General features: G+C 53.9%; 1 pseudogene; it reads right to left on the bottom strand.

Annotated features, from left to right (window-relative positions):
* Positions 1–20338, bottom strand: part of LOC130159639 (hydrocephalus-inducing protein homolog) — a 109078-nt pseudogene that overhangs the window by 32852 nt on the left and 55888 nt on the right.

Here is a 20338-nt window from a genome sequence, read left to right as displayed (position 1 = left end):
CCCTTGGAGCTGGGGGTGGACTCCAGCCCAGCTCGTCTGATTCCTGACACTTTTCACTCTCTCTCCGACCCACACACTGCTCTCGCAAAAGCTACTGCAAAAGCTACTGCAAAAATTTCCTACCGAGCACCTGATGAGCAACAAGATGAATACACCCTCCACAGGCGCTGCACAGGCAGGACCCTCGGTCAGCCCTACATGGCCGGTTGCTTCAGCAGCGCTGCGCAACGTGCTGGGAGGGATGCGAGGCCACTCCGTGAGCAGCACCGAGGGCCACCAGTGGCAGCAGGGGCTACGTAACTGTTTGCCACGCTGGGAACGGGGAAGTGAGACAGATGCCCACTTACCTCCTCCGCTCCCGAGGGGAGGGGCTCCACCTCCACAAACCGCATCCTTTCCTGGGTCCTCACCGGCCTCCGACTTTCCAGCTCCACAGCAGCGGACGGCAGCAGCTGGAAAACAAGCACCATGGGCTACAGGAGGCAGCTGGCTGGGCTGAGGGGGATCACTGTGCTGCAGGCTCCACCGCCTCATCGAGCCAAGAGCAGCTAAGATGGGACACAGGCACACACCAAGTACGGGGACGCCTGTGCCATTAGCCGAGTGTGGGTCCAAGACCCGTGCGGATGAGACACGAGGTGCAGGTGGAGCCCGTGTCACACCGGCAGGTGGGCTCGGACCCACCGGCTTGCACGAGGAAGCGGGGTGCTCCCAGCACCCTGTCCTGGCAGGGACCTCGAGGGCACGTTGCACCCTCATGACACCCCAGCTTTGCTCACTCCTGCCCAAGAAACGCACCAAACACCCCACCCCTGGACAGCTCAGGCTCTCCATGACAACAATAGGAATGCAGCTGCAAGCGAGAAGTGTCAAAAAGGGGAAATAAGGACTTCAGAAGTCCTTGGCACAGCTGTCCCATTTCAGGTGGTGCTTAGCTTTCCCCTTGTGCACTCGTCAGTGCCGGAGGGCTGAGGATCGCCATTTCTCTTGAATAACACCATCCTGAAAAAGGCAGCTGAGATGTTTTCCTGCCTTGCAGCAGCTGAGGGCTGGTGTTTAACCTCAGAGGTGCCATCCTTTAAATGGAACCTCGTCCCTGGGCTTCTGACCCCTATTTATAAGCAAGGGCTTTGTGATTGCTCTTGAAGTTTAAGAATACCTGCTGCTTCGGTAACATGAAGGAGGGCTTTGCGCTGGGGCTCTGACATGGGCAGGGTATGTACAGCACATCCTCAGGCCTAACCAGAGGCTACATCTCTCCAAGGAGATAAAGCACTGGGGAGGGCTGAGCCTTCTCACATCTCAGTGCTCTTTCTGTTGTCTCCACATCTTCCAGCCTGCAAAGCTTTGCCAAGGGCATATGCCCAAAGACGCTAACCCACATCTTTCCCAGGCTTATGGTCTCCCACCTCCCCAGGAAGGCTACATGGACATTGCCTTGATACAGTGACACAAGCAGAAGACAACACTGCAACCCAGATGTATCCTTTGAAGCAATTTTGGATCCTACCTAGCCATATCCCCTTGAATTTCCCTGCTTTATCTGTGCATACATGGCAACAAAGCAGGGCACAAAAATGATTTCATGCTTCTATCTGAAAACATTCAGCCGCGCTATTCTTTATGCCTACCAGGTATCCTTTTTCCTGATTCAGAAAACACGTGCAGAGCTACAACATTAAAACCACTGATATTTAGATGTCAGCAGGTGCGACCCCCCTCCTTGAACTTGACACCAACTCCGGCACTTTCAGAACCTCCTGTGCTCTCCTATATCCTTTTTTATTGCCCCAGGAGCAGCCTCTGTCCCACGCGAAGCAAAAGGTGCCATCAGCTCCCACTAGCACCGAGGCCAAGCCCCAAAGCACCGAGGCTCACCAGGAAGGTCAGCAGACCAAAGGCTGTTTCCCATACTAAGAGGAAAAGACAGCGACTTTGTCAAGTCTCCATTTATAAAAAGGCAGCTCTGTGGCCATCGCTGCAATACCGGGGCTCGGGCGAAGGCAGAGACGTGACAACGGGTGGCTCTAGCTGGGGCTGAGAAGGTGGTACATGGAGACCAGTACTGGGCAGGGCTTGACAGAGGAAGGGAACTGGAAGCCTCCACATCACGGTGCAGGTAAAACCCCTCCTTTCACAGTGCAAAAAAAACCCAGCCAAAAAACCCCAACCCCACCACAGGTCAGGAGGACCTGAATGGGCTTCTCCAAACAACACTACCCTACTTGTCCCTCCCCATAAGCCCCGTGTCCAGCTGCTGGCCCTGCTGCCCAGCCCACTCTCAGGGCACATGGCAGCAGGGCAGCAAAAAAGGGACGCTACGCTGGCACCAGCACGGCTTTTTGGTGGCAAGCTGGGGGAGGCAACGCAAAACAGTGAGCGTACAAGAAAATCTACCTTTGCTTCCAGGGAGTCCTCTGCATCTGCTGGCTCTTGGGCAGGATCCCCCACTGCTCCCAGGGCTTCAGCTGGCTCCTCTACGCATCCATCACTGACACTGCTCTCTGCAGATGCCGAGTGCTCCGAGCAGGCTCCCTCCTCCTTCGGTGGCTGGGGTTTGATGAACAGTTTAGGTGCTGGAGGGCTGAACCTGGAAGAAACCGTAACTTCCATCATGAAGCTGCAGTAGGAGGGAGGAAGACCTGGACAAGCAGCTCCTTGGCAGGACGTGGCCCCTGGGTGGGCACTGGTGCCGCCAGCCCAGGAATGGATCCGACCTGGCAGCTCCAGAACCAGGATGCAGCAGGTCAATGCTGGGGGCTGCCCAGGGACAACGCTGGTCCAGCAGTGGCAACTGCTTGCCATGAGGAACTGCAGATATCAGAGGTGAACACCTTGCAGGGAGACAAAAGGACAAACTGCACAAAAAGGTGGGACTGAGACACAAAGGGGCAGATCTGGATGGCGATGCGCCAGCACAGACCCAGCGCCGCAAGGAGGTTTTCAGCTCTTCTAGGTATTTACCCTGAATTCTCCCCTGGGCGGTTACGCACAGCTGCGGGTCAGGACCAGCAGCGGCGATGGCAGGAGCAGGGACGGAGCCCGCCGCCTGCTGTGCCCGAACCCCGACAGAGCCGGCACGAGCCCAGCACGGGACACCTTCGCACACGCAAGGAACACGGGAAGACACGTCAAGCGGCTCCAGGCAGAGACTCGCAATTAAACAGCCCATTGATCCCCGATGAGCACCAAAGCAGCCGCGATTAGTACTTTGGGGAAGGAAACGCTGGTCATTTTTAATCAATCTATTCCAATCGCGACACCGAGATTCAGCTCCCTGCCGTGCCACAGGTACTCCTTGGCTGCAAAACAGCAGCTCGAACCGCACCTCGCGCCACAAAGGCTGCAGCTCTGCTGAAACGAGCTTATAACCGGTGTGGCACGTCCTGATGCCATCATTACCTCCCCAGCAGTTTCTAAACACAAACTGTTGGAGGACAAATTTGGCAAATGGTTCAGCAAAGCAGTTCAACCGCTCGTTTTGCAAACAGAGCCGAGTTTATCCTTTGAGCAACAGCAGCCAGTAAAAAGCATATGAGTTAACGTTTTCAGAATTCCCAAGTGACTCTGACTATGGTCCCTGTATGAAATTGCAGCAGGTGCTCACAGTAGCTCTGCTTGGATTTCCAACGCCACGTGGAGGGACGCGCTCAGGCCATGCCTACCTGCCGCTGTGCCTAGTCGTAAGCGTTCCCCCCGCCGTCAAACACGGCACATTTTTTACAGCTGGGAATTCAGTGCCTTGAACCACGGGCTCCAAACAAAGATTTGTCTTTCGTATCTAAGGCTGGTTTTCATTTCTGGATTACAGGCTCTGCTCTTCATAACCCGGAAGAGATCCCGCCTGACTTGCCCTCCCTACAGCGACATGCAAGAACACGGCTTGGCCCAGGTGAGCCCCTGACAGCCCTCCCTCCGCCTGCTGCTGGGACGCCACGGGGACCCCGAGCAACAGCTCGGCACCATCCGTGGGGAAGAACAAACCAGGGCTGGAGGGGATGAAGGTGCTCGCTCAGCCCTGCAGCGCATCGCCCACCTACGGTCCCACCCACGCAACCTCTGCTCCTCTCAGCCCAGGCACCCGGGTGCATGTTGGGGCGCCCTGATGGGCGACCAAACTGCCCGACACCTCCAGCGGCCGCTGACTTGGGCAGCTCTGTAAGGATGAGATAAATCCAGCTCAGCTGGGACAGTGGTGCTTTTGGGCAGCCTGCAGCTGCACGCTACCTTTCCCTGGTGGCAGGGGAGATGCCCGCAGTGTCAGGCCACCAAGAGGAGCACCTCAACACCCTCCAGCCACGCACCAGCCCACGCACCCGCTGGGTGCCTGGGTCCGGCCGTCAACACGGCAGCTGTCCCAGAACCGCTCGCTACGATGCACATGGTGAGGAAATGAAACCGCAGCTCTTAGAGTGGCTCGTGATAAATACTGCGGCTGAGTAACAGCTCCCGAGGAGAGGGAAACCCCCGAGATGGAAAATCCATAATCATTTATTAAGGTACCTCTAGTTCTACAGAACGGTTTGAGGCAACTTCACCAGACCGTGGTGCCTAGACAACAACAGTATTTTTCCCTCTAAAGTAGAAGCCCTCTGGGACCCAGCGCTGGGAGATGATGCGATTAGCAAGTCCTGCTGCGGCGAAGCGTGAAGCAGCACAGCCAGGGACTCTTTCCAGTGGGGGAAAGTCAAAACGAACAACAATGAGCATCACATGAAAAGGAAGGGAGTGAGGAACCCGAGGTGTCAACAGAAAGCTGATCTCTATGACACGACATCTTCCTGGCACTGAAGGAAAGGGGGTTGGTCCTGGGAAAGAAGGGCAAGATGATGAGATGTTTGGCATCAGCCCAGGCTTGAGGTAACCCTTTCTCAGAATCAGGACCTTCTGGGCAGCCTCCAGCACTTTCAGAGCAAGGCTGTGAACGCAGGGATGAAGGCAAGGAGCAGAGAGCGGCTCCTCCACCTGCAGAAGGGACCAGCCCCAAAGCAGAGGGGCCAAAGGGCTGCGGAAGTGCCTCCACCAGCACGCTGGAGCAGAGATGAGGAGCCTCCTGACATAAGCAGGTCAGCCTGGGGCTGGAGGGGCTGACAGCAAGGTGTTAACCCCCCTGTGTCCATCTCACCCAACCTGACCACCCGTCAGATGAGACAAAATGGATCCAGGTATTAACAGGGGGGATTCAATGGCAGCACAGGCACACTGACAGCAGGGAGAGAAGAGTCCTTCCTGCTAGGGCCAGGACAGCCTTGTGCCACCCACCATCCGAACCGCTGAGACATTAGGAAAAAAATCATCTCAGCCTGTCTCTTGGTTTCTGAGCCTCCTAAGGACACAGCTTCACACCACTTCCCACACCCACCTCCCAAAATAGAGGAGCTAGAAATCACAACGCTTCTGCAAACTGCGCGTGAAGATTCAGGCAGGATGACGTGACCTTGCCAGCTCAGGCTGTGTGAGAGCCACCACCAGCAGGACAGACACCCCAGAACGGTGATCTGAAGACCCGAGGTCCCTGCAGGTCCTGCCAGCACCAAGGACACGTGCCAGGAGCCACCACCCCTTTGCATTAAATGCAGGAGTTTTAACAGCGCTGAGGCTGCTGCCCTGGTGCGTGGCACCCACACGCCCAGCATCCTTGCCCAGGCCCCCAGGGACCACACGCTGGTGCATCCCTTCGGCACAGCCAAAGCACCGGGGGAAAACAAGCCCCCCAACAAAGCCCGAGCTCTGTCACAGGGCAAAGCACCAGAGACCACGCGCCCCTGAGGCATCTAAACAGGCTTACGGACCCCGACGATGCACTTTGATTTGTCCTGCAGGCCAACAGACGCAGATTAAAAAGGGACTTTGGAACAAGCAAGACAGCTCAAGGGTGTTTGCAACTGAAAACAAAACAATGTGATACAGAAGTAAACTCAAAACCTGCCCAGTGCACCCTGTGGGAACACGCGGCTTGAGCTGGGCCACATGGCCAGCAGCTGGGGAAGGTGGTGGTGATGGTCTGCCCTCGCCAAGAGCAAAAACTAGAAACTGCATTTTGTCCCAATGCCCTGATGACTATTTCTTTGCTAGGATAAATTCCTCTGCTGAGCTAAGATTTGTGCATTTACTGAGCCACCCGTTGACATATAGACCAGGCAGCGCGGAGACAGAGAAGCAACATCACTACAGTGAGATCCGACAGCTCCAACTGTCACTGTGCGCGCCCTGGAAATGACTAACCGCACAGCAATGGCTGGACTGTGTTGCTGACATGATTGCTCAAAGTAGCAGCAGTGACTAAAGAGTAAGGAGGAAAAAATGGGTTGAACAATTAGAAGAAACAAAAAAACCAAACCCACTTTAAGCACAAATAGTCTTGTCCAGGCAGAGAAACAACATTTTTCTCTCCTGGCCAAAATAAATGTGTGTGTCTGATTGATGCTGGGAGTCTCTGGCGATCAGCTCCAGCAAGGTTAGAAGTGTGGACGCTTCAATTCTATCGATCTCGCCTTCACGAGACCTGATGTTTGATTCCCTCGATGTCAGACCAAGTTAGTTTGATCTGATAATTTAGAATAGCAACAGTGCTTAATGTAGACCAGAAATAATATCTGACATGCTGCCCTTCTGCTGGGCTCTTAATGAGCCATCTGAGGTGTTAATAGCCTGGAGACCATCTTCATTTCCAGCCCTGACATGGAGAGTCACATGGTGTCTGCTGAGGGACCCAGAGCGAGCACATTACTGCTGAATTAACATGCAGAGCAGAAAAGGGAGCTGTCCTAACGTCCACAGCACTAACGAGCCAGCAAAGGGGCTATGCCAAACCCTCTGGAGCAGGGGCTGCTATCCTGCCAGATGCTCAGCTATCCTGCCAGATGCTCAGGACCCTCAGCTGCTACCAACTCAGAGCTGGGTAACTCAGCGTCTGCCGGAAGAACCTGCAGGCTCAGGTCCAGCAAAGCTAGTTTAAGTGGAGATGGGGGAATTAAAAGCTGAAAACTGATTCAGCAGTCACATTTCCAAAACCCTAAAAAAAAAACAAAAAAAAAAAAACCACCCAAACAGGCAACTGGCCAATAAGTGGCCCCAGAGGAAATTAATTCCACACAGGCTTTGCTCCAATGTGTGTGTTTCTCTGTTACCATAAAATATATGCATTGTTCTACCATCAACATTAGATTTTTCCCTTAGCTTGTAATTAAACCCTAATCTAATTTACCAGGAGATGACAGGGGCTTCCGAGCAAAGCTTACAGCCCTGTTACTCTTTCCCTGTCCACCTCCTTGCACCTGCTTTTGCAGACTTTCCCCTGCATTTTAGGGTCTGTTCTTGAAGGTGCCGCGCATGAAGGGCCACACCAGACTGGCCGTTCCCTGGTAAGACCCCGCTGTGAACGGGCTACCCCAGTGTCCACAGCTTCTCCCCCAAGCCCTCCTCACCGCCATAGCTAATGCCAGTGCCCGGTCTCCTCTAAGCCAAATTCCAACTCCCTAAACAAAACTGATCTCTGTTATTTGCAATAGCAGCACTTCAACGCGCAGTGGTTAACTTTGCTTGGTTTCCCAGGGCATTATGGAAAAACCAGTTGCTACTGCCATTAAAACCGCCCAGACTAGACTTCTGTACTACGCAGAGAGGCCACAGCGGGAGGAACTGCTAGAAATGTGTTTATAGACGTGCTGCAGCACCACTGCAAGAGTGCTCTTGGGCTTGGAAACCACTGACCAGGGCTGGATGCCCTGCCTCCCAGGGATGCTCAGACAAGCGCTCCCACTGACACCTGCAGCTGGACCTACAGCCCCAGCAGAACCTGCCGTTTTGGTGAAAAATGCTGAATCAACTGCACATCGCATTCACAAAACAGCTAACAGATAAAAACTCCCTTCTCCAGGGTGGTGTTTGCCTCAGGCCACCAGGGTCTGCGAGCACAGCTCTCCACAGCAGCTTTCCTTCCCGGGGAACCAGTACGGGGGCTACAGCAAAGCAGCAGCAAGGGACCGGGGCAGCAGCAGGTCCTTCTGGTGGCAGCGCCTATGTAGGCTCTTAGGATGAAATGACAACGTACAGGGTCGGCAGGGATGGAAAACCGGTGATGTTACCGTCCACGTGCCTAAGCGTGGCTTTGTAGCTCCAGAGGCACAGCAGGACTCCAGGGTATGGGCTAAGCAAAAAGCGTTAGTAGTGTCATACAGCCCCAGCTTGGCTGGAGAACATGCTCTCCCCTGCAGCGTCCAACCGGCAGAGATCACCTTTTCCCTGAGCATCTAGCCTGACCACGGCTGGCAGGTGTTATTCCCACCAGGGAGAGTTGAAAGCTGCTTGCCAGATCCCAGGCAAACAGCCTGGGTCTTTGCCAGGTACAGACAGGACACTAGGAAGAGGAGCTTCAAGGAGAGGGCAACGGTGCACATACCTCAGCTGGCTCGCGTGGCCGCCCGTCAGGAATGACCAGTGGTACTGGACGAGAAGCGGGCTGCAGTTGGTCATCTCAATGTAACGCTCCACCTCAGTGTCATTCAAGATGCACCCAAAGTCCACGGCCATGGTCTGGAACTGGAGATTTGGGAAGAAGACTTCTCCCCGAACAGTGACCTGCTCCTCGTGAGGATGCTCGAGCAGCTGTATCTTCAGAGCCTTCTCTGCCACCCAGCTATTCAGATGCTCCTCGTGAGCAGGGTTAAATCCGATGAAGAAATGACGTTCCTCCCCTACCTCCAGCTTCGTTGGCTGCAAGGAGATTAAAAAGATCAAACACCAGCGTAATGAAGTCCAAGGCTGGATAGCATGGAACACGTCAATGTCTTAAAGCATGACCTCAGCGTGGGCTTCTCAGCCCACCCTGCACGTTCTTTACAGCGAGTGCCTGACTGCAAGCACCACGCTCTCGTCAGACTATTGCAGGCTCACGTTTCTGCGCTTTGCATCGATACCAGGGGGAAATAAATATTGTCCTACTGAATTCTGGACCCACAGAGGCTCTGTGCTAAACACACAGCCGAACCAGCACTCCGGCAAGCCAGGGCTGCTGCCCTGACTCCAGAGAAACTCCTTTATCCTCACAGCACAAGTGCACCGGCACGGCAGCCTCAGCCTCGCAGGGGCCAGTCACCGGCGCGGCACAGGAACGGTGCCCGCACCTCCACCAGCGCGTGTCCAGCAGAGCCCATGTCCAGCGCCTTCCACCACCGACAGGGCAGGTGCCAGGCGACAGTGGGAGGAGCATCCTCAGCCTTCCCGAAGGCAGAGCTGCCCTCACAGAGAGCAAGCTGCTCTTGAGGTTGGCTGAGGACGGCTGCTGCAAGTCCCAGGAGATACCTCTACTCCATGGCTTGCCCAGCCCTAGGTGCCTGCTCCCTTCTCCTCATGGCTTTGAGCCACGAAGTATCTTCCCAACTCGGGTATTTTTGTTTCTTCCAGCAGCTCGCTTCAGATCTGATTGAGTTGGGGCCAGGCTACTGCTGACTCTACAGGAGACCCTGCCAGAGGACCTCCCAACAGGAACGCACCGCCACATCCCTCCTCCTCAAAGCCCACCACGGGAAGGTCCTGCTCACCTGGACATCTGCAGGGAGGGGCTGCCGGGCCGCATCACAGACTCGGAAGGGTTGGTCTAAGGCCAGGACGACGCCCAGCGGCAGGGAGGACATGTTTTTTAAAGAAAGAGGCTTATGCTGTAGGCTGAGGACGTCACTGGGTAGCTACAGAAAGAGGAGACAAGAAAAAAACAACCTGAAGTGGCCACGCACCTCCCTTCCCTTCCGACGCATTTCAGAGTTTTCAACCCCAAAATTGCACACATCTCTTATTCACTGTCTGTATTAGTTTCTACCCTTCTACAAGGTTTTTCTTTCAGAACGTCAGGTGCTTTTCACGTTTAGAAACCACAGCATCCCCCAGGGGGCCGGGAAACAGTCTCACATACAGACGAGGGAACAGCACCTCGAGAGGAGGCAGCTGCTTGACCAAGGTCAAAAGCAGAAAGTGAACCCAGAGCGCTTGTCTCCAGTTTACCCTCTCTTGGGCAGAATGGCACAAGACGATTTTCACCCCCAGTCATTTCGTACAGCCTTAGTGGCTCCAGGAGCCTCATAAAAGCAGGGATGGCTAGTCAGAAGAGAAAAGCAAGCAGGATTTGGCCTGGAGGAGAGAGCCTGCAGTAGCCTAAGGTTAGCTTGGAACATTTACACGCACAAACAGCCAGCTAGAAACCTCAACGCTCTGGTTGCAACGTGTGTCCTGCTGTCCCTGCTCCAGTGACAAAGTGTCTGTAGCCTCACAGTCAAGCTCAGCCTAAGCTATTTCTTCCTGCTTATGCATCGCTCTGGCCTTCCTGCAGGGTTCACATCAACTAGGCAGCGGTTGGGAAACTAGTTCTGGATGTATCGATATCCAACAGCTGCAGTGTCATAGCACTCGATAAACCAGAGCACGGGGCATCAAGCAGAACACAGGCAGACATCAGGAACAGCTGAAAAGCTTCTCATTAAGTGTGAACCGCCCGCTCACAGGATTTTGTGCTTCTCTGGAAGCCTGGGAACCAGAGGAGAGGCCTGAAAATACAGAAACTAAATAATGGACAATCTTCTCTGTTTCAGACACCGCATTGGAGAGGGAAAGATGATGGAGGAGTCAGGACCCAGAGACTAAAGGGCTCCTGTTTTGCATCGGTGTTGTCATCACTGCAGCTGAGGGATGACTGCAGGTCCTTTGAAGGAGGTGAGGCTGAGGGAAACGCAAAGAGCATCCATGCCAAGAGCAGGGAAGGCAGAGAGAGACAAAAGATGACAGTTTTCCTTCACCAGCCTGAGGAATTGGCAGGAAGCTCCATTTTTCTCAGCTTCCCTGCAGGATCGGTGTTCAGACATCCCCATGCCTTGGAGGAGCCTCAAAAACCTCCCTTCATCCTGACTACACAAATGCGTGTCTCTCTACAAGTGGCTACGATCCCCCCTCAGCGCAGCAGCTGCAATCTCAGCTTTACTTTGCTGAAGTCAGAAAACCATCTCGTCACTAAGAATACCCTCACTTACTTCACAAAGCACCTCAGGAAGGGTGAGGAGGGGTTTAGCATCGCTCAGCTGCAGCGATCGGCTCTTCCCCCAGCAGCCCCAGCGCACAAGGCAGCTGTGCAACGGCCACGCTGCGCTCGCGGGTCCCACTGCCTCACCTGTGCCCTTGGCGCAGCAGCTCGATCCTGCCTCCACCTCGAGAAGGGCAGAGCTGTGACTGTCCCCGACCCCAGGGCAGCAAAATCACCATCTCTGTGGTAGAACCATCTCGTGGTAACGGCCAAAGCTTGCTCTGGCTCGAATCGATAGCCGAAGCCCCGTGGACTTGGGGAAGCGGTTTAACCATCCCCGTCCCCCCGTGTTTAACGGGCACGCACACCCCGCAGGCTTTCGGCCATCAGCCACGCTCTTCAATGCCAGGATGCAATCCTGAGACTTACCTTCTCCACCCGGAATGCGATTTCTCTGGTAGACACTTGCAGAACGGGATCAACGAACTCACACGTGACGTCCATCTGCATTATCTGTGCCTTCCCCGCCTTGCTCCCCACCACGGCGTGACACAGCAGCCGCTCCTTCACCACCTGCATGCAAGAGTCACGCGTCACCCAAGCAGGTGCTGGCAGGGCATCCACAAAACACGCTGCAGTTGCTAGCCACCCAACCACGGACCCTATTCCTGCCGCAACTTACAGCCACTGCTCTCCTCAATAGCCCCCTCCTCTTGTTATGCTGCATCCTATTTATGAGGGCACTCAGCTAGGCGAGCGATCAAGCCTTCTGCAAGCTGCCACTGAGGCAACCCTTGCAAGCACCTTTCAGATCATTAGGAACAGCAGGAGCTTCATGAAGATTCATTCCACATTTGCTTAAACACCTGGGCCCAGCGGTCCCAGAGCCAAGGAATGTACACCAGGGTTAGCTGGCAGCTCCTCTGCAGAGTTGGATTTCCCCTGGCCTGGAAAGAAGGGCCCGGGGGGGGAGAACACCCTGTGACCCTGCTGAGCTGCCACCCAAGGGTGCTGCCAGACCCGGCTGCCCTTGGGACACCAAGGCTGGCTGAGAGTCTGGGGTGAGCTGGTATGGAAATACCGACAACAAGTCAAGCTGTCAATTATAACGGTCCCTGGGAACACTTTCCCACGTGGATGAACATCACTCTGACCATCAGGGCTGGCACGCACTGTTTTTTCTCCTCCAGGACTCAGCGCTAGACAAGCCTCTGCCCATGTTTGTCTACAGAGGAAAAATGATGCTGCTCTCAGACTCTCCCTCTCTTCACAGGTTTGGTGCTTGGGTTTTTTTAACTCACTCTTTTCACCAGATCTATGACCTCACATGTTTTCATTTATTTACAGCCTCTGCTCCTAGCCTAAGCGTAACTTATTTTCTCCGCCCTTCCTTTCTGCCTCAGCACACGACACCCTGTAACCTGCCCTCTGCTTCTGAAGCAGCAACATTCCCTTCAGCCCGCATTTTGGTACCAGCGAGCTGGGTTTATGGTGGCTATGGAAACACTGATGGTGGCCAGCAAGGAAAGCAGCCGGTGCTGCCATGGCAACTTGTGGCATTAAAACAGTTTCTGGAAAGCGCTTGCTCCTCTTCCCAAGGCAAATGTCAAGGGGTCGGAAGAAGCCCCAGCGGAGGTGACCTGGTGGGGAGGGCGCAGCCCTCGTGGGGCACCTCACCTGGGGAGTGCTGGAGGAGCCTTCCAGCACCATCTCCACAGTCTTGCCCGGCATCAGCTCTGTCCTCAGCGGTTGAAGCTTAAACACAGGGCAGGCAGGTTTGGGGCTCTGGGAGGAATCTGTGCCCTTGGTGTTACTGATGGCACGGAGACGGTCACGATGGCTGAACGTGGGGAAGCCTTCTGTTGACCAATACAGCTGGTGGGTGCGTCGTCCTCTGTTTGTCATCTTGAAACGGTAACAGCAGCGATCAAAGCTAGAAGACAAGCAGAGATGGAAAACGTTATGGGAGCTGCTATTTCCCAGCGGTCACCCAGCTTCAGCACCCCGATGGCGTTATCTGACCACACGCCCAGCAACAAAACCACCTCTGAAAAGGCTGACCTAGCTCAAAGCTTCAGCCAAAGCCAGACCTCGGCTGGCCCGAAGTTCAGCATCCAGCAGCTGGTCAGTTTGTGTACAGCAAGGAAAAGCTTCGCAAAGATCCATCACCTCAGGTACTCGCGAGCAGAGCATCACCCTTTGGTGCTCAGCACTCAGAGGGTTTTCCCAAGGTGCGTCCTGCAGGTCTCCCTGCACCAGGCACGAAGCTGGTCTGCCCTGGCTGCAGGTGGGTGGACGAACAGCTCTGCTGCCATTTCACCTGCCCCTGGGGAGCTGCTGCCTCAGGTGGCTTCCTCTGAAGATGCTACTGGGGAGCTGGCAGGGTGCAGAGACTCATCTGGAGATCTGGGCACCAGTTATCCCACCGTCGGGGCCCATCTTACCCCCCTCACTCCCCCATCTCTTAGGGAGCATCCAACTCTCCCTGCCCCCAACGCATCAGCTGAACAGGGCAGATGGTTTTGTGTCTTCGGAAGGTAAACGCACTGTGAGAACGCAGGATCAGCATAAGCTTCGCCCAAGACAAACACAGCAACAAGACCCGGTCTACCAGCTGAGGGAATGGAGTGACAACAAGAGATTGACCACTACAGCTAGATATAAACCAAAACGAATATTCCATGGAAATTGGTTCCATTATGTAAAGAAACACTAACTGCAGGCCAGCGTGGAATAATTATTCTACCCTCTATAAATCTGAGCACCACCAGGAACAGAATTGTTCCTACAACAGTTATTGGGTTTTTGAAAGGTACAGAACACGTGGCTTGCAAAATGCACGTCTGCCACAAGCAGCTAAACACCAACACAGAAGTGACAGATTAGAACAAACGAGTCTTTGAAACACACTTTACAAATGATGTGTACAAGGCTTAGTATGAACCGGTTTTCTGTTGTGGACAGCGGCAGATGAAGGCTAGGGGAAGCTCTGGGTAGATGCCTGATTTGTGGCTCTGGGAAAGCCCACCTCATCTGGGATGTCACCTGGGTCCCCCCAGCTCACCTGGTGGCAGCTCTGCACCCGCTGCCAACGGCGGCTCCCAACTAGCTTGCAGGCAAAGACACAAAGGGGGGCAGAGGACGACGACAGCAATCCCACCCACACTCTCCCCTCCGCAGTGCAGCCCATCTGTGGCTGCACAGAGCACAGGGCACGCTGGCCAAGTGCCAATCTCCCTGTAATGTCCCTGCTTACCTGGGGGGCTTGTGGGTGCACATTTAACACACCCCAACACCCCACCCCACCCCACTAATCTAGCCTAAATGCTTAAGGCAGCATCAACCTCCTCTTTCTAGCCCAAAATTTAGGTATCAGAGCACTGTGGAGCCTCTTTGCAGCCAGCAAAAGGAACAGGCACTTGGAGAAGAGTATTATTCTCGTCCCAAGAGGACTCCGACAGCAACAGTGCTTTGAAAAGGCTTATTTTCTCTCCCATTTATAAGAATGTAGCCAGTTTCAGACACACGCACTAGGATCCGCGAATGCCCCCTCCCGAGCTAAGCTCTTTCAGGTAGCACACGCAATTTATCCCACCCAACCTCAGCCAACCTCTCCTCCTCTCCCGCTCAGAGCTGCTCCTGCAGGCACCCTCGCTCGCTTCTGCCTCGGGCTGCCGCCGCCGCAGTGCTGGCAGACCGCAAGGAAAGCGGGCGGGGGAAACGAGGGAAGAGCAAGCGCCTCTAAAGAGCGGCCCAGCCGGGGAACCGGGGAAGACGAGCAAACTGATGGATGATACAGGGCAAAGAAACTCGGCAGCTCCTGCAGGACTCCCAGGCACAAGGGAAATAAACCAGCACCATTAATTCAGTCGAGGAGTTGCTAACAAGCTACCACCAAGGTTTTCCACTCTTGCGAGAGAATAGACCATAGCGACTGGAAAGGTAAGCAACGTTATTGCAAACAGAAATATGTTTATACTTGTAATGTAGCATTTTCCAGCAGGAGGCTTCTGGGACCTGCTGTTTTCCTCCAGCTCATTCTTTGATAAAGTATGAAAATAAACATATTCCAACTAAAGACAAGTCAGGGACAACCTAGCAACTGGTTTCCATTTTGGTAGCTTCTGAGGGTATCTAACGACTTTGAAATGGCCATAGAACATTCCTAAAGGAGTTCCTGTGGCTTCGGTGAAGCAGAGCCAGGACCTCGAGCACTGAAGAACAACTAGCCTGAAGGACTACAGCAAAACTCCTTGCCGAGCCCACGTGGGAAGTGGGAGCCGAGAGATCCCTACCTGAAGCGGAGGCCCAAGTTGAGCTCCGGAGCAATGGGTTTGTCGGTGACAATCGTTGTGCCCGTGCCGACAGCCTGGACGGGGATGACGTAGGTGTGGCTGTTCTCTATGGACACCTTCACCTCATCCTCAAATCTCTCGGTGTCGTCCAAGTTTGCTATGATGGCCACAGACACCTCGCTCTCGGGGGGGATCACTCCTTTACTGGGTTCAATCCTCCAGCGCGAGCGTTTGCCAGCCTGTAAGATGAGCCAAACAGTAACTTAGGATGGAAACCATGGACCCTGGTCTCCTGCGGGATGCAGAAAAGGATTAAAGACATGAGGGTAAAAACCATGAAGGCTTCGTTTCCCCAACTCTGAGCTACAGTGCCTGGAAACAGCACCCGTGCAGGAGCTCATACAACCTCTGTTTTACCCTCCCTTAACAGACTCACTTTGTTAACCCAGCTTTGTCTGACCCAAGGGATGCTCACCCTCAGGAGAATGCTATTGTCCCTCCAGCCTCCCTCTTGGAGGGCACACCCAGGGAAGCCACTTGATATCTCCTGGCTTCCCGACAACGGTGGCCAGCTCTGCCATAAAGGCTCCAGGCCAGAGGAAGCCAGGACTGCTCCAGTCCCCCCGCAGCAGCCACACGGCTGGGGGATACTGCTGAGACCCCAAAGAATAACTTTGCAAAAGCGGTTGATGAAACCCCAAAGTCTTCTTTCCCAAGAGTCAGGCTTCTCAACAGCCCCTCAAGGGCTGCAGCCCTCTGTTCCCACGGATCATCACCTGCAGTGAGGTGCCCCAAGGCCCTCTGCTTTGGCAAAGTCAGCTCTTAAGTGTTTATAGCAGGGCAGCGAAACAAGAAGCAGAAAGAAAACCACAAGACATGTGCCCTGTGGGCATGGCCTGGGCTTCCCAAGCACTCTTTTCCTCTGGGTCCTCACGGGCCTCCCTCTACGGATGGGGCAACAGAGGCGCTGGACCCCTCCAGCCCACCTAAAGCCACATTCACAAGGAGCAAGCTCACAGAAGAGAAATGCACGCAGTGCTCCCGGGCCAGCAGGAAATGCACTGGGATGCAGACACGTGGCTTTCAAGTGTCCGTCACAGCATCAGTGCTACATGCATCACAGTTCAGCGCTGTGTTTGGGATGACAGGCACCACTCATCCAAAACTCTACAGTATTGTCGAGGAGAGGGTTACTTTCCTTTTCTTTTTTTTTTTTTTTTCCTTTAAATAGAAAACAACGGTGTGCTCAGAGGCCTGACATGATAAAAGCAAGTGCTCGATCCAGGTGAAGTTAGCTCGAGTTTCCGTCCGGCGGTCTGGCAGCTCTGAGCTCTAACAGGACACCAGCCAGCCCAAGGGAGAAGAGCAGCAGAAAACCAAGCAGCACTTTGAAGTCACAGAAACATTTAAAATAACACCCCAAAATGACCTCTGCTGACAAGGTGAAGGCTAGCTGGAGGCCAGGGAAGCGGTAACTTGCTGAGCATTCAGGGTCCCAGCAGCAAGCGTAGGTGCTCCCGCTACGCTAACTCCTTAGGCTGGCTGTGCCCTCCACGTAGAGCAGGTCAGGGCTGCATGCCTGCATCCCATAACGGAGCGTGCCAAAGGCATCAAAACGATTCCAGGCACCAGCAACATTTATACACTCAGCTCCATTTAATTTGTCCTCTAGGGCTTCAAAAAAAGAGTCTTGAAAAAAATTTTTAAAAAAGCAAGACGAGACTGGGATGGAGGCAGGTGGCTGCCACGGGGTAAACACTGGGGCCTCACTGACCACGGAGGATTCCCACCAACCCTCCCCTGTGGTCCCTGCAGCTGCTCGCCGGCCTCGGAGGCATCGGCTGCGCTGCCGCCAGCCAAGGGCTACCCAGCCAGCTCATTCACACCGAGCCAGTGGGCGTTAGGTTTTCACTGACGTTAATGTACAACTTCTCCTCCGATTCACGCTGACACCGAGCAGCTTGCTTGAAAAGGAGACCCGATAGCTCTGCTCCAGAGGTGAATCTGCAAGTCTGCTATCTGACAAAGCTCATTTATCACAGCTTGGCAACAAGCCGCGCAGTAAGTTGTACCCAAGGAACTATTACTGAGGAACAATGACAGGCTGTCTCGATGGAGCCAGACTCGCAGTGTCCCAGGGTGACCCAGCGCAGACCCACCGTGCCCTGCCAGGCCAACAGCCCACTCCGGAGGAGCACGATTTGCATCGCATCCTCATCCTTTCCGTTAGCATCTGGTGTGGGTCCCAGGGGCAGCACAGTGCACCGCTGAACAGGAGACCTGCCAGGACCAAAAGGCTCTGCCGGACCAGCTCCGCTCAGGTTTTTAGGTCAGCTTCTGCCTACACCGGTCCAGGTTGTGTCCCAGAGACAAGAAATCCCTTGGGAACACGCTAAAAGCATCCATCCCCCTGCTCTGAAGGCCAAAATCTAACTTCTGACAAGATCCCTGCTCCTTGCTTAGGCGTGAATGCTCCAGAACACGATGCAATAGCTGCACGTGCTGGGGAGACAAAGACAGCAGCTATTTCTGTCCCTGCAGGAGCCTGCACCACTGGACGCCAGAGTCAGAGTGCCAGGCAAGGGCTGGCATCAACCGCTTCGAGAAGCTCAGCGCTGAGATCGTTAGCTTCTCCTGGGACAGATTTCATTGGGAATAAGAGCTGCCAACGTTTGCTTCTAGCGGGCATCAGCGCGCATCAGAGATGGACGGCTGGATGGCTGCCCCAAGGGATGGCCGAGGACCCACCACGCTGCCCTCTGCAAGTTACTTTGAGCCCGTTAATTGAAGCCATCTGGTCATTCCAGCCCTGGAAAGTTAATTTAATCCTAATTTCTAAACAGCACTGCAGATATCATGAGAAGGGCGCAGCACTGTCTGCCTCTGTCTCACTATGAGCAAACACTGACAGGCTGGCCAATTATTCAGCTGCTTTGGGGGCGGGGGGAGTGATTTACAGTAGATTTGAAAACCATCCTCTTGCTGATTGAAGTCTGCTCCGACTTCAGCGAGAGTAGCTGGGGAGAACTGCAGACAATGCTGATGTGCTCTTCAAAGCCTTCACTGCCCGCAACCTGCACGGTTTGCTCAGAGAGCAACAGAATCGCCCGTCAGCCAGACCCAGAAACAGAGTCACTAAAGCAGCATCAGCACTGTTTGGAAGTTTATCTCCGTGTTTTGCGGTCTTTCCATATGGCCATTTCATTAATAAAAGCAATGTCATCAAAAGCTTGAGGGAATAAGCAATGAAATTAGTAAATGAAACAAATCCTGCACTACAGGGGAGCAGAGAGTATGGGAACTGCGTGTTCTGCCCTTGCTTACACCGCACCTGACGAAGAGCCTTTATACGCTGCCTGAAAAATCCATGGAGTTATCCACAGCGAATCCCAGTGACAAGATAACCAGGTACAGCTTTTTTTTTTTTGCTTTTTTTTTTTTTAAAAAAAAACCAACAACAACCAACCAACGAAATCTTGGTCTATGCTGCAAGGTCAGCTCCAGTTGAATGTGGCAGCAGCTCATCCCCGGGAACGCAGACGGGGATCTGCACTGAGCCACCAGGCACCCTCCTGAAGACAACCCAGCTGGCTGTACAAGCACTGCTGGAAACCAGGCAGCAGCGAGCTTCACCTGGAGCACAGGGCTCTGGATCCGGGAGCTCAGGGCTCAGGCTGAAGGAGACAGGACCCCGCATTACGACTGTCATGAGAAGAGGAAACCCCAAGGAAGATTTTCTGTCTCCTCCTCGTTACAAGGCACTGGGAAACCATTTGCCACCCTGCGGTAGCACATAACAGACCCAGCACGGGGGTTATGCAGGCAGAAGAAAGCTGCCACTGATTGAGAAAAATTACACCCTAGGCCTGTCTTTTCTTTCCTGATCACAGAGACGCGATACGCAGCTGCCTTCTGCGATGCCAAGAGATGTCAACCTTAGCAGTCACACAAAAGATCCCTGAGAAGACAGCATGACAAAGAACAAGTAGGAAATGATCTAAGAACGATGCTTTTTCCTTTCTGCAGGGAGAGCAAACACTTCCATCAATCCATAACAAGCCTTTGGCACTTGTCAATATGGCAAAAATCAGGCACTTAGGGAGGCAGGAAAAGAAGATGACAGCGGAGCAAGGAGGAGAAACAGCCACTTTTATCAGCAGGTTACATCAGCCCCCAGCTAAGCTGCAACAGCTCCTTCATGTTGATCCATTGCTCCAGTCTTTTTTTACCCAAGGCAGACACAAATCCCCCCCTCGCTGGATCCAGAGGATTCCCTAGCAGGCTGGGCTGCCTGGCAGCTGGGAAAGCAATCTGACAGGGAAAAGCACACCCGACAGACACAGGATTCACTGGGTGAGCACAGGATGACACACTGGTCCCAAGGGTCGCAGATCTGCAGACACCCTGGCAAGCAGGGATAAGCCAACCGAGGACGCAGGTATGCAGTCCCTACAACCCTCTTCCCACCCAAAAAGCCCCATCTCAACACACAGATTTGGCAGGGTTTTATTTATTTTCTTCTGGTGGCAGAGATGCTCCCTGCTGCTCCCTGCAACTGAGAACAGAACAGACACAACTCACCCAGCAGAGAGGAGAGGGGTACAGGGAAGCTGGTGCCTGAGGGGAACTGCAAGTAATTCCTGAAGTCACTGTCCCAAAGTGAAGTTCACCACAAATCATCCTGGCTTGCTCAGGTAATGATCTTGTCTCCCCCAAAGCGAGCAGCAAGCTTGCCTTAACAGGAAGAGCAATTTTCACTCGACGGTTAAGAGTACCATCGGGGTGGCAGCACGGCCATCTGCATTACAGCATCTTCCTTTTCTGTTTCAAACAAGACACCAGCCTTTCGTTTGCCCTGTTGCTGCCCCTCAAATTAACCTCATTCAGTTCGTCAAGCTGCCGGTCAGTGCGCATAACATTCCCGATGCAACGCTCCTGTGAAAATTTCAGTCAATAACTTGCTCTTTCAAGTGGAGACCATGATCTCTGAGCCTCACAGCCACCGTTTGCAGATTGGCCAACAAATGGGAGACAG

Source organism: Falco biarmicus, chromosome 16, assembly GCF_023638135.1.
Source record: "Falco biarmicus isolate bFalBia1 chromosome 16, bFalBia1.pri, whole genome shotgun sequence".
Taxonomy (NCBI): Eukaryota; Metazoa; Chordata; class Aves; order Falconiformes; family Falconidae; genus Falco; species Falco biarmicus.
Note: the sequence above shows the minus strand (reverse complement) of the source record. Positions and strands in the feature narration are given on the sequence as shown.